Here is a 12,596-nt window from a genome sequence, read left to right on the forward strand (position 1 = left end):
AGTGATGAAATGGAAAAACCTACAAACAAGATTACTCTACCCAGCAAGGATCTCATTCAGATTTGATGAAGAAATTAAAAGCTTTACAGACAGGCAAAAGCTAAGAGAATTCAGCACCACCAAACCAGCTTTACAACAAATGCTAAAGGAACTTTTCTAGGCAGGATACACAAGAGAAGGAAAAGACCTACAATAACAAACCCAAAACAATTAAGAAAATGGTAATAGGAGCATACATGTCGATAATTACCTTAAGTGTAAATGGATTAAATGCTCCAACCAAAATACATAGATTGGCTGAATGGATACAAAAACAAGAATCAGGGCTTCCCTGGTGGCGTAGTGGTTGAGAGTCTGCCTGCTGATGCAGGGGACATGGGTTCGTGTCCCGGTCCAGGAAGAACCCATATGCCACGGAGCGGCTGGGCCTGTGAGCCATGGCCACTGAGCCTGCACATCCGGAGCCTGTGCTCCACAACGGGAGAGGCCATAACAGTGAGACGCTCGTGTACCACAGAAGAAAAAAAAAAAAAAAAGACCCATATATGTGCAGTGTACAAGAGACCCACTTCAGACCTAGGGACACATACAGACTGAAAGTGAGCGGATGGAAAAAGATATTCCATGCAAATGGAAATCAAACAAAAGCTGGAGTAGCAATTCTCATAATAGAAAAAATAGACTTTAAAATAAAGACTATTACAAGAGACAAAGAAGGACACTACATAATGATCAAGGGATCAATCCAAGAAGAAGATATAACAATTGTAAATATTTATGCACCCAACATAGGAGCACCTCAATACATAAGGCAAATGCTAATGGCCATAAAAGGGGAAAACGAGAGTAACACAATCATAGTAGGAGACTTTAACACCCCACTTTCACCAATGGACAGATCATCCAAAATGAAAATAAATAAGGAAACACAAGCTTTAAATGATACATTAAACAAGATGGACTTAATTGATATTTATAGGACATTCCATCCAAAAACAACAGAATACACATTCTCCTCAAGTGCTCATGGAACATTCTCCAGTACAGATCATATCTTGGGTCAGAAATCCAGCCTTCGTATATTTAAGAAAATTGAAGTTGTATCAAGTATCTTTTCCGACCACAATGCTATTAGACTAGATATCAATTACAGGAAGAAAACTGTAAAAAAATACAAAACATGGAAGTCAAACAATGCACGACTAAATAAGCCAGGGAGCACTGAAAAAATCAAAGAGGAAGTCAAAAATCACCTAGAAACAAGTGACAATGAAAGCACGATGACAAAAACCTATGGAATGCAGAAAAAGCAGTTGTAAGAGGGAAGTTTACAGCAATACAATCCTACCTCAAGAAACAAGAAAACTCTAACCTTCCACCAGAATACAATTAGAGAAAGAAGAGCAAGCAAATAAAAAGTTAGCAGAAGGAAAGAAATCATAAGATCAGAGCAGAAATAAATGAAAAAGAAATGAAGGAAACAATAGCTGGTTCTTTGAGAAGATAAACAAAATTGATAAGCCATTAGCCAGACTCATCAATAAAAAAAGGGAGAAGACTCAAATCAACAAAATTAGAAATGAAAAAGGAGAAGTGACAACTGACTGCAGAAATATAAAGGATCATGAGAGACTACTACAAGCAACTATATGCCAATAAAATGGAAAACCTGGAAGAAATGGACAAATCCTTAAAAAAGTACAAACTTCCAAGACTGAACCAAGAAGAAATAGAAAATATGAACAGACCAATCGCAAGCACTGAAATTGAAACTTGATTAAAAATCTTCCAACAAACAAAAGCCCAGGACCAGATGGCTTCACAGGTGAATTCTATCAAACATTTAGAAAAGAGCTAACATCTATCATTCTCAAACTCTTCCAAAATATAGCAGAGGAAGGAACACTGCCAAACGCATTGTACAAGGCCACCAACACCCTGATACCAAACCCAGACAAAGGTGTCACAAAAAAAGAAAACTACAGGCCAATATCACTGATGAACATAGATGCAAAACTCCTCAATAAAATACTAGCAAACAGAACAGAACAGCATATTAAAGGATCATACACCATGATCAAGAGGGGTTTATTGCAGGAATGCAAGGATTCTTCAAAATATGCGAATCAATCAATGTGATACACCAATTAACAAACTGAAGGAGAAAAACCATATGACAGTCTCAATAGATGCAAAGAAAGCTTTCAATAAAATTCAACACCTATTTATGTTAAAAATTCTCTAGAAAATGGGCATAGAGGAAACCTACCACAATATAATACAGGCCATATATGACAAACCCAGAGCCAACATCATTCTCAATGGTGAAAAACTGAAAGCATTTCCACTAAGATCAGGAACAAGACAAGGTTGTCCACTCTCACCACTATTATTCAACACAGTTTTGGAAGTTTTAGCCACAGCAATCAGAGAAGAAAAAGAAATAAAAGGAATCCAAATAGGAAAAGAAGAAGTAAAGCTGTCACTGTTTGCAGATGACATGATACTACACATAGGGAATCCTAAAGATGCTACCAGAAACTACTAGAGCTAAGCAATGAATTTGGTAAAGTAGCAGGATACAAAATTGATGCACAGAAATGTCTTCCATTCCTATACACTAATGATGAAAAATCTGAAAGAGAAATTAAGGAAACACTCCCGTTTACCATTGTAACAAAAAGAATAATATACCTAGGAATAAACCTTCCTATGGAGACAAAAGACCTGTATGCAGAAAACTTTAAGACACTGATGAAAGAAATTAAAGATGATACAAACAGAAGGAGAGATATACCATGTTCTTAGATTGGAAGAATCAACATTGTGTGAAAAGGATTATTCTACTCAAAGCAATCTACAGATTCAATGCAATCCTTATCAAACTATTAATAGCATTTTTCACAGAACTGGAACAAAAAATTTCACAATTTGTATGGAAACACAAAAGACCCTGAATAGCAAAAGCAATCTTGTGAAAGAAAAACAGAGCTGTAGGAATCAGGCTCCTGGACTTCAGACTATACTACAAAGCTACAATAATCAAGACAGTATGGTACCGGCACAAAAACAAAAATATAGATCAGTGGAACAGGACAGAATACCCAGAGATAAACCCATGCACATTTGGTCACCTTATCTTTGACAAAGGAAGCAAGAATATACAATGGAAAAAAGAAAGCCTCTTCAATAAGTGTTGCTGGGAAAACTGGACAGCAACATGTAAAAGAATGAAATTAGAACACCCCTTAACACCAGACACACAAAAGAACTCAAAATGGCTTAAAGACCTAAATGTAAGGGCAGACACTATAAAACTCTTAGAGGAAACATAGGCAGATCACAGCAAAATCCTTATTGACCCACCTCCTAGCGAAATGAAAATAAAAACAAAAATAAATAAATGGGACCTAATGAAACTTAAAAGCTTTTGCACAGCAAAGGAAACCTTAAACAAGATCGAAAGACAACCCTCAGAATGAAAGAAAATATTTGCAAATGAAGAAACTGAAAAAGGATTAATTTCCAAAATATACAAGCAGGTCATGCACCTCAATCCAAAAATGGTTGGAAGACCTAAATAGACATTTCTCCCAAGAAGACATACAGATTGCCAACAAACACATGAAAAGATGTTCAACGTCACTAATCATTAGAGAAATGCAAATCAAAACTGCAATGAGGCATCACCTCACACCAGTCAGAATGGCCATCATCAATAAATCTACAAACAATACATGCTGGAGAGGGTGTGGAGAAAATGGAACCATCTTGCACTGTTGGTGGGAATGTAAATTGATACAACCAATATGGAGAACAGTATGGAGGTTCCTTAAAAAACTAAAAATAGAACTATCATATGACCCAGTATTCCCACTACTGGGCATATACCCTGAGAAAACCATAATTCAAAAAGGGTCATCTACCAAAATGTTCATTGCACCTCTATTTACAATAGCCAGGACATGGAAGCAACCTAAGTGTCCATCAACAGATGAATGGATAAAGAAGATGTGGCACATATATACAGTGGAATATTACTCAGCCATAAAAAGAAACGAAACCGAGTTATTTGTAGTGAGGTGGATGGACCTAGAGTCTGTCATACAGAGTGAAGTAAGTCAGAAAGAGAAAAACAAATACCATATGCTAACACATACATATGGAATCTAAGAAAAAATTTTAAAAGGTCATGAAGAACCTAGGGGCAAGACGGGAATAAAGGCACAGACGTATTAGAGAATGGACTTGAGGATATGGGGAGGGGGAAGGGTAAGCTGTGACAAAGAGAGAGAGTGGCATGGACATATATACACTACCAAATGTAAAATAGAGAGCTAGTGGGAAGCAGCCACATAGCACAGGGAGATCAGCTCGGTGCTTTTTGACCACCTAGAGGAGTGGGATAGGTAGGGTGGGAGGGAGGGAGACGTAAGGGGGAAGAGATATGGGAACATATGTATATGTATAACTGATTCACTTTGTTATGTATAATAGATAGCTAGTGGGAAGCAGCTGCATAGCACAGGGAGATCAGATTGGTGCTTTGTGACCACCAAGAGGGGTGGGATAGGGAGGGCGGGTGGGAGACGCAAGAGGGAGGGGATATAGGGATATACGTATATGTATAGCTGATTCACTTTGTTATACAGCAGAAACTAACACAACATTGTAAAGCAATTATACTCCAATAAAGATGTTAAAGAAAATAAAGCTAAGCATTGAGGAATGAAAAAAAATGAATAAAATAAAATAAACATGACACTGATCAAATGGTTCAAATACTTTAGCACATTGAAAGAGTGAGTAAATTGACACAAAACAGTATGCAATCTTTATTTTTTAATTTTTTAAATTAATTTTTATTGGAGTTTAGTTGTTTTACAATGTTATGTTTTATTGGAGTATAGTTGTTTTATAATGCTGCACTCTGCTGTGCAGCAAAGTGAATCAGGTATATGTTTATATATATCCACTCAATTTTTCATTTCCTTCCCTTTTAAGTCACCACAGAGCATTGAGTAGAGCCTACTGTGCTATACAGTAGGTTCTCATTAGATATATATTTTATACATAGTAGTGTATATATGTCAGTCCGAATCTCCCAGTTTATCCTACCTCCCCCCTTCCCCCATTGGTAACCCTAAGTTTGTTCTCTACATCTGTGACTCTATTTCTGCTTTGCAAATAAGTTCATCTGTACCATTTTTCTAGATTCCACATATAAGCGATATTATGAGATATTTGTTTTTCTCTTTCTGACTTACTTCACTCTAGGTCCATCCACATCTCTGCAAATTACACTATTTCATTCCTTTTTATGAGTATGATGTCTTTAAGAAGACTTCCTTCGAATATTTTCCAGATATTGGCAAATTTTCTAACTGAAGAAATATGAGCTATGATAACTTTCAACTTTAGTATCATGTCAACATTTATGTCATAATTATGTAATGGTGGGTGAAATGAAAAGTCATCCTGTAGATACAACATTTTTACATGATCACACACATAAATTAATGATAACTGATAGGTCATATCCAAAGGGAAATAAGGGAGTTAGGTCATCAAGTACCCTAGAGCCGTTGTAGAAATGATTTTGTGAGCAGGTACAAAACTAAAAGAGGGAGAATAGAACATTTTAAAAATATGTTCTTATTGAAGATATTATCAATAAATAGATTATGTACCATGGTACATTTATTACGTACCATGAGAACTAAAGAAGAAAATTAAAATTACTTGAGAAAATTCAAATTAATTTCTTTGGGGAAATAACTGAATCACAGATGGCTATCACTGGAAAGATAATCACTGTATAGCTAAGGGATTAAGAAAATGGGAAATGACTTGCTTGGAGCCCTAAACGTAGTCAGATTTTAAAATAGTCCTAAACACAGTTTTATGATTCCTAATTCAGCTGTCACCAAACTGTTCCTCTCTGATATTCTAATACATTAAGTGTGATGATGACAATATTTCTTTCCTATTAGAAGAACATGTGATTTGAGCTATGGTTTTTTGAAATGGTGAAGGTCATTATCAAATCTTTCATAGAAGCTGTCTCTCACATCTCTTTTCTTTCCTCCCATTCTCTCCCTAATCCACTTCTGTAATTTTTTTGCCTCTACCAAGCAGCCACAACTGCTCTTCTCCAGGCCACCCAAAATCTCCATGTTGCTAAATCCAATGAAAGTTTCTTACTTCTCCACTACCTTAGCATCTCTGCACTAAGGGCACAGTCCATCAGTGTCTCCACCATCAGGCACTCTGCAACGTGCCCCGCTCCCCGCTTTTTCTGGCAATCTGGACACTGGAAATAGGCCGGTCTGTATTACAATGGTGCAGGGATACAGAGGGTAGGAATGGAGCATCTGAAGAAACTGCTATAACATGTATTATTTTTTAACATCTTTATTGGCGCATAATTGCCCCAAAATGCTATGCCAGTCTCCGCTGCACAACAAAGTGAATCAGCCACATGTATACATATATCCCCATATCCCCTCCCTCGTGCGTCTCCCTCCAACCCTCCCTATCCCACCCCTCTAGGTGGTCACAAAGCACCGAGCTGATCTCCCTCTGCTATGTGGCTGCTTCCCACTAGCTATCTATTTTACATTTGGTAGTGTATATATGTCAATGCTACTCTCTCACTTTGTCCCAGCTTACTCTTCCCTCTCCCCGTGTCCTCATGTCCATTCTCTCCATCTGCGTCTTTATTCCTGTCCTGCCCCTAGGTTCATCAGAACCTTTTATTTTTATTTTTATTTTTAGATTCCATATATATATAACATCTATTTTCAGATGGAAGTGTTGAGGCAGTGGGGCACTGAATTCCATATTTGGTCCATCCAAGCTTTCTCCCAACACAAAATTGCTGCAAGACCCACATTTTTTACTTGGTCTCATCTTGCTTTAAAGAACCTAAATGCTGAAACTTTTTTGACTCCCCTCAGGGAAACTATTTTATCATGAGTGAACTCAGCCTTACTTTCTGAGCTCAAAAATATTTCATATTAGTCCCCTTAATTTTTCACTTACATCTTAGAAGACAGCATTAAAAATAGAGGGGAATCTGGGATCAGATAACCTGTATTTGAATCCCAGATGCTTTTATTTAAAAAATTCTCCTAAGCACTCAGAGTCCTGGTTTCCTCAATTGTAAAACAGAGATAATGTTAGTGTCTCTTTCACATGGCTGTCATGACAATGATGTGCAATGATTTATATAAGGCATTTAATGCAATGCATTAACAGTGTTAGGTTTAATTGTGCTCATTGGACTCTCTGCTAGGATCGTAGTTTCATTATCTCTCTTAGGGCAGCATGTGTTCTTTAAAGCACTAAAGTCTTTACTGCCTCTGGGTTTTGCACCAACTCATCACACTTCCTCACTGAATAAAAATTGTCTGGGACCATCACCTCAGCTCATGAGAGTGAGTCAGGTTTTCAACTACTATGTGCCCCTTAAATCATGCTGGGTTGTTTCACAGCTTTAGCCCAGACTGTGATATATATAAATATATATATATATATGTATATATATATATGTATATGTATATATGGAGAGAGAGAGAGAGAGAAACTACTGTGTGCTATTCTTGGGGATGCAGCATGATACGGCAGGCAAAATCCCTGTCTTTATTGAATCATACATTCAGATAGAGGAGAAAGAATTAACAGCACAAATAAAAACAATATATAAAGTTGAGTTGCATTTTGGCTCTATTTTGTACTTAATAACTTTGGGATGCCTATTAGACATCCAAATAGGCAGTTGGATGTGTGAGTGCAGAGCTCAGAGGCAAGGTCTGGGCTGGAGATATAAATTTGGAAATCATGAGCATATAAATGATATTTAAAGCCCTGACATTTTCAGGGAATTTAGTAAGTGAGTTTGACAGAAAAAGGGAGAGATGGTCTGGGAACTCCAACACATAGAGATCTGGATGAGAAAGATAGGCCAGCAAAAGGAACTGAGAGGGAGTGGCCAATGAGTTAGGATGGAAACTATGTCCCCGGTCAAGACCACTCTTTGCCTGGACTGCGCCCAGCCAATAATGGGCACAGTGGTGATGCCAATGTGAACCCATTCCTGTCTTAGTGGGCTACTCTGGTTGGGGACTCTCTACTGGCCTGGCTGAGATTTTCTCAGGACTATGCTATGGTCTGAGGCTCTTCCTACCCAGTCCTCCTTCCCTCTCACCTTTCCCAAGTGTCAGATGAGCCATGTGACCCTTCTAACTCCTGCTAACACTCCCTTGATCCTTTCATAGATGTTTGCCTCAATACATCCCTTGTGTGTCTGTTCTCATCTAGAGCCTGCTTTACAGACCAGGATAATTTAGCATCATACTTCAGTTTCCCCAGGGGATTATTCCCCAGTCATCCACTGTGCATCTGGACTAATAACATGCTCTCTATTGGCTGTCTTCCCTTCCCTGTATCTTACCTACCCATTTCCCTTCCACCTTCCAATAAATTACTTGCATCTGAAACATTTTCTTTGAGGAAATCCATACTAAGATAGATATTACAGAGAGAACAGTGATCAAAATGCTTTAAGTATTCTCCAGCAGCACCTTAGGGGTGTTAGGTTTCACAGCTTCCATTCAGGTAGACAGAAACACTCATACACCAGCTAATAGACAGGTAAGTGGAAATTTCAAAGGGCCATAGACCCACATGGCCACAAAGCTGCTTGTGCTTACTCAGGCAGTGTCTGGGATTTGCACGTTCCCAAGAGCCACCAGCACAACAGATGGCTGAAATATTCTGGAGTTTATTTATATGCAGAGATTGTACAGTTAATGGGAAGAAGCTTAGTAAGTGAGCCAAATGCTAGAGCACACATCTGGGCGGATGCTTTGGGCAGCTGGGCATAGATCAAGAGGGTTATTACTGTTGTCAAAGAATTGAGGGTTTTCATAACCGTCTCACAGGGCACCTATAGAAAGTCCCTGCATCCAAAAGTGTGGGCCTTGATCAGCACTAGACCTTGTGTTCTGTTTGTCTACACTTGACCTTCACTAACATTCCCCATTGCCTAAATTAGGACCTGAAAGCCTCCCTCCATTGGACACCACTGCTAACTCCCTAAAGCCCCGAGTTTTAGTCAACTCTTCATAATCCAACTCTGTATTCTCTATAGCTAAAAACTTTCTCATGCCACCCCACCCCATCTCGGGGTAACTTGTTGCTATGGTCTGAATACTTGTGATCCACCCAAATTCATAATCCCCAAGGTGATGGTATTAGGAGGAGAAACTTTGAACATCAGGACAGAGCCTTCATGAATGGGATTGGTACCCTTATTAAAGAGTCCCCAGAGAGCCGACTTATCCCTTCTACCACGTGAGGAGACAATAATAAATCTGTGACCCAGAAGAGAGTCTCCATATGACCATGTTGGCACTCTGATGTCAGACTTCCATCCTCCAGAACTGTAAGAAATGAATGTCTGTTATTTACAAGCTACTCAGTCTGTGCTATTTTGTTATGGCAGCCCAAACGGACTAAGACACTTGTCCAACTGCAAAGCAATTTTAAAAGAAGATCAAGGAGCCTAGTTTTAGGAAGCTAAATCTATTCCTTGAGCATCACCTAAAGGACCCAGCAATTCTACAAAAATACAATGAAGGAGGAGCGATATTCTTTACACAGCCAAAAGGGCAACCTAATGCTTAACAATATGGTATATGTTAAACAGAATTACAGTGTGTCAATATGATTAAAATACTACACAGCCTTTAGAAATCATGAAGGAATGTTCCTGGTATGATGAAAAGAAAATTACAACACTATAGATAGAATTCTATGCAGATTATTTTTAAAGTATGTTATATATATGTATACACATGTATGCACATATGTACATATATATGTATGTATCTGTTTGTGTTTATATATCCTTCTGTGTAGGAAGACTAGAAGGATATCTATCACAAATGGTAATTTTTGAATAGCAGAATTAACAGTGATTTTCTTCTGCACGTTTTTCTGAAGTTGACAATTTTTCTGAAAATGAATGATTTCCTTTGATATTCAGGAAAGAAAATGGATACATATTAGTTAATAAAGAAGAAGACATTGTCATTGTGCTCCAAAGATAACTGGCATCCCTTTGATCAGGGTGGGGCAGGGCCAGGGGTCAGACACCTACACTGAGTCAGCCAAAGGAAAGTTTTCACTCATTTTTTTCTTCTGTGTCCTGAGCTGTCTGCAGAGCCTGAGGAAAGCTGTGGTCACACTGCCCAGCAAGAGAAGAATTAGTTAACAGACGTAAGGGATCATCAGGCATCTTCTGGGTTAGTGGGAAAACGAACCTGCTAAAGGGAGCTCGTGTGAACTCCTGACCCCGCAACCAGAGGGCATCATGGAAGGATCCCAGGCAACTCCCCTGCCATTTTCTTCAGGATGAAGGAGATTAATTCCTTTAAAGACACAAAACCAAGGGCTTTGCACTCTCACTCCACAAACAAATGTAACATTCCTGAGGCTGAACTTGCTGCACACATACCTATAAGCCAGACACTTGATTTTTATCTTGGATTAAGAACCAAGTGGCTCTCGTATTTGGTGTTTGTCACTTAACCTCCCAGGACTCCCCATTCTGATATCTGGGAGAGCATGATAATTATCCTGCCCTTGCTCCCAGGGAGGTTATTCAGCAAGCATCTTCTCAAGGACCCACCAAAAATAGCTGCAAAAGGTAGAACTCTCTGAGAGCTTGTCAACATCCTGAGCTCTGTAAGAAAGGACCTGATGCTTGACCTGATGGTGCTCTACTCACAGAATGACGATGGACAGCTTTGGGTCCAAGCATCCTTGAAGTTCTTGGTTACAAGTAACAGAAATCTGTGTTGAGTAACTTCAGATACATAGAATTTGTTGGAAAGTTATCAGAGTTCAAGAGAAAGGAAAGAGTGGCTGGGGTACTAGGCTTCAAAAGGAGCAGGGACTGTGTTATGTCTGGATGTCCAAGGAGGATAACAACTGCCCTGTTGCCAGAGCAGCTACAAGGTGAGATGGATTCCACTGCTGCTGCACCTCCAACACTCCCTCTTGTCCTTGGCTCATTCACTCAAGTTACAACAGTCCAGGGGCCAGAGCATAGGTGATGTGTCTGATGTTTTTCCGAAGGCAAGTGGGAGGACCTGCCTCCCTTAAAACTGCAGTGGAAAGTGGTTTCCTGGAATTACCCTGCCAACAGGCCCAGTCACAGTGGGGGAATGATAATCCCCTTTAACCTGAGTGTGTCTCATTCTCACAACCACAAAAAGCCAAACGAAGAGCCCAGGCCACCCCATCATCGGTTCAAATGAAGAAGGACATATTGTGATAAAAATCAGTGTTGTGTTAGAAGTTGGTTCACTGATTTCTCACCTCAACCAGCTTTTCTGGTTTTATTCTATCGCTGCCTATAAAACCCAGACTACTTGCAATAGCATCTCCAAAAGACTTTGCTCTACTCTGCTACTTGATTTTAAAAATGTCCCCTGGCCACAACGCAGTCTCTCTGTAGACTCTTTCACTATATAACAAAATCCATCCATTCTTTTAGGCCCATTTCAAAAGCCATCACCTCCATGATGTTTTCCAGCCATCCCTACCAGAGCGACTCTGTCTCCTGCAAACTCCTCTGAGACTCCGTGTCTATAACCCACTGAAGGCCATGACTCATGTGTGGTTCAGTCTCAGAGTGGTGCTATATGACAAAGGAGAGCCTTTACGGGCCAAAAAATTCTTCTCTCATTCCCTAATTCTATGGAGCTCTCAAACATCAGACACCCTCGCATCATGAAGCACCTAATTTACCCCAGCTCTTTCTTACTTTATTTCCTGTTTTCCTCTTGCTCATCTATATTAGGAAAACAAGACAAACTTTTCCAGCAAGTCTTTATTTTGTTCTTCCGTATACATTTTCTGATTCTGCATCTTTCTCTCCTTCCCTCCCTCCCTTCCATGTGTCTGTCTCTCTGTCTGTTTGTCTCTCTCTCTCACACACACACCTAGAAACCATCTGGCAGAGGCAGACACTCTCAAGGGGATGGAAGGAGGGAAATAAAGGTAGACATAACAGGAAGCTATATGAAAGCGGAGGTGTTATAACCACCACCTGGTTAATAAACTTTATCCTGCTATGTATCTATTACACATTTGGAAAATTACCTTGAAATAAAGTCATTTGTACACATGAATTTTCTTTCCAACTGAATTTCGAGATTTTCCAGGGCAAAGACCAAGTCTCAGTCATCTCTTTTGCTCTCATACAGAGCACACCTGATACTTAGCAGCCACTTAATATACATATAATGAATTAATCAGCACATGAATTAGTTAATTAACAGTAATCAGCAGGTCACCAGTAGGCATGGTTGTGCTGACAGTTACACAAGGAAGCAAATCAATGATTTTCTACCTTTTGAACCCTAGAAGTTTTATTTGTGCCATGTCTGTGTGGATATCATTAATGAGGACTTCAAATAAATGAGATCTATCTGAGAGACAGGCTCACTACTACGAGAAGCCCAAAACCCATTTTGATCTTTCACTGAAAGAAGGGCAGATAGGACTCACAGCGCACACACTCT

This window comes from Tursiops truncatus, chromosome 3 (genome assembly GCF_011762595.2).
Source record: "Tursiops truncatus isolate mTurTru1 chromosome 3, mTurTru1.mat.Y, whole genome shotgun sequence".
Taxonomy (NCBI): domain Eukaryota; kingdom Metazoa; phylum Chordata; class Mammalia; order Artiodactyla; family Delphinidae; genus Tursiops; species Tursiops truncatus.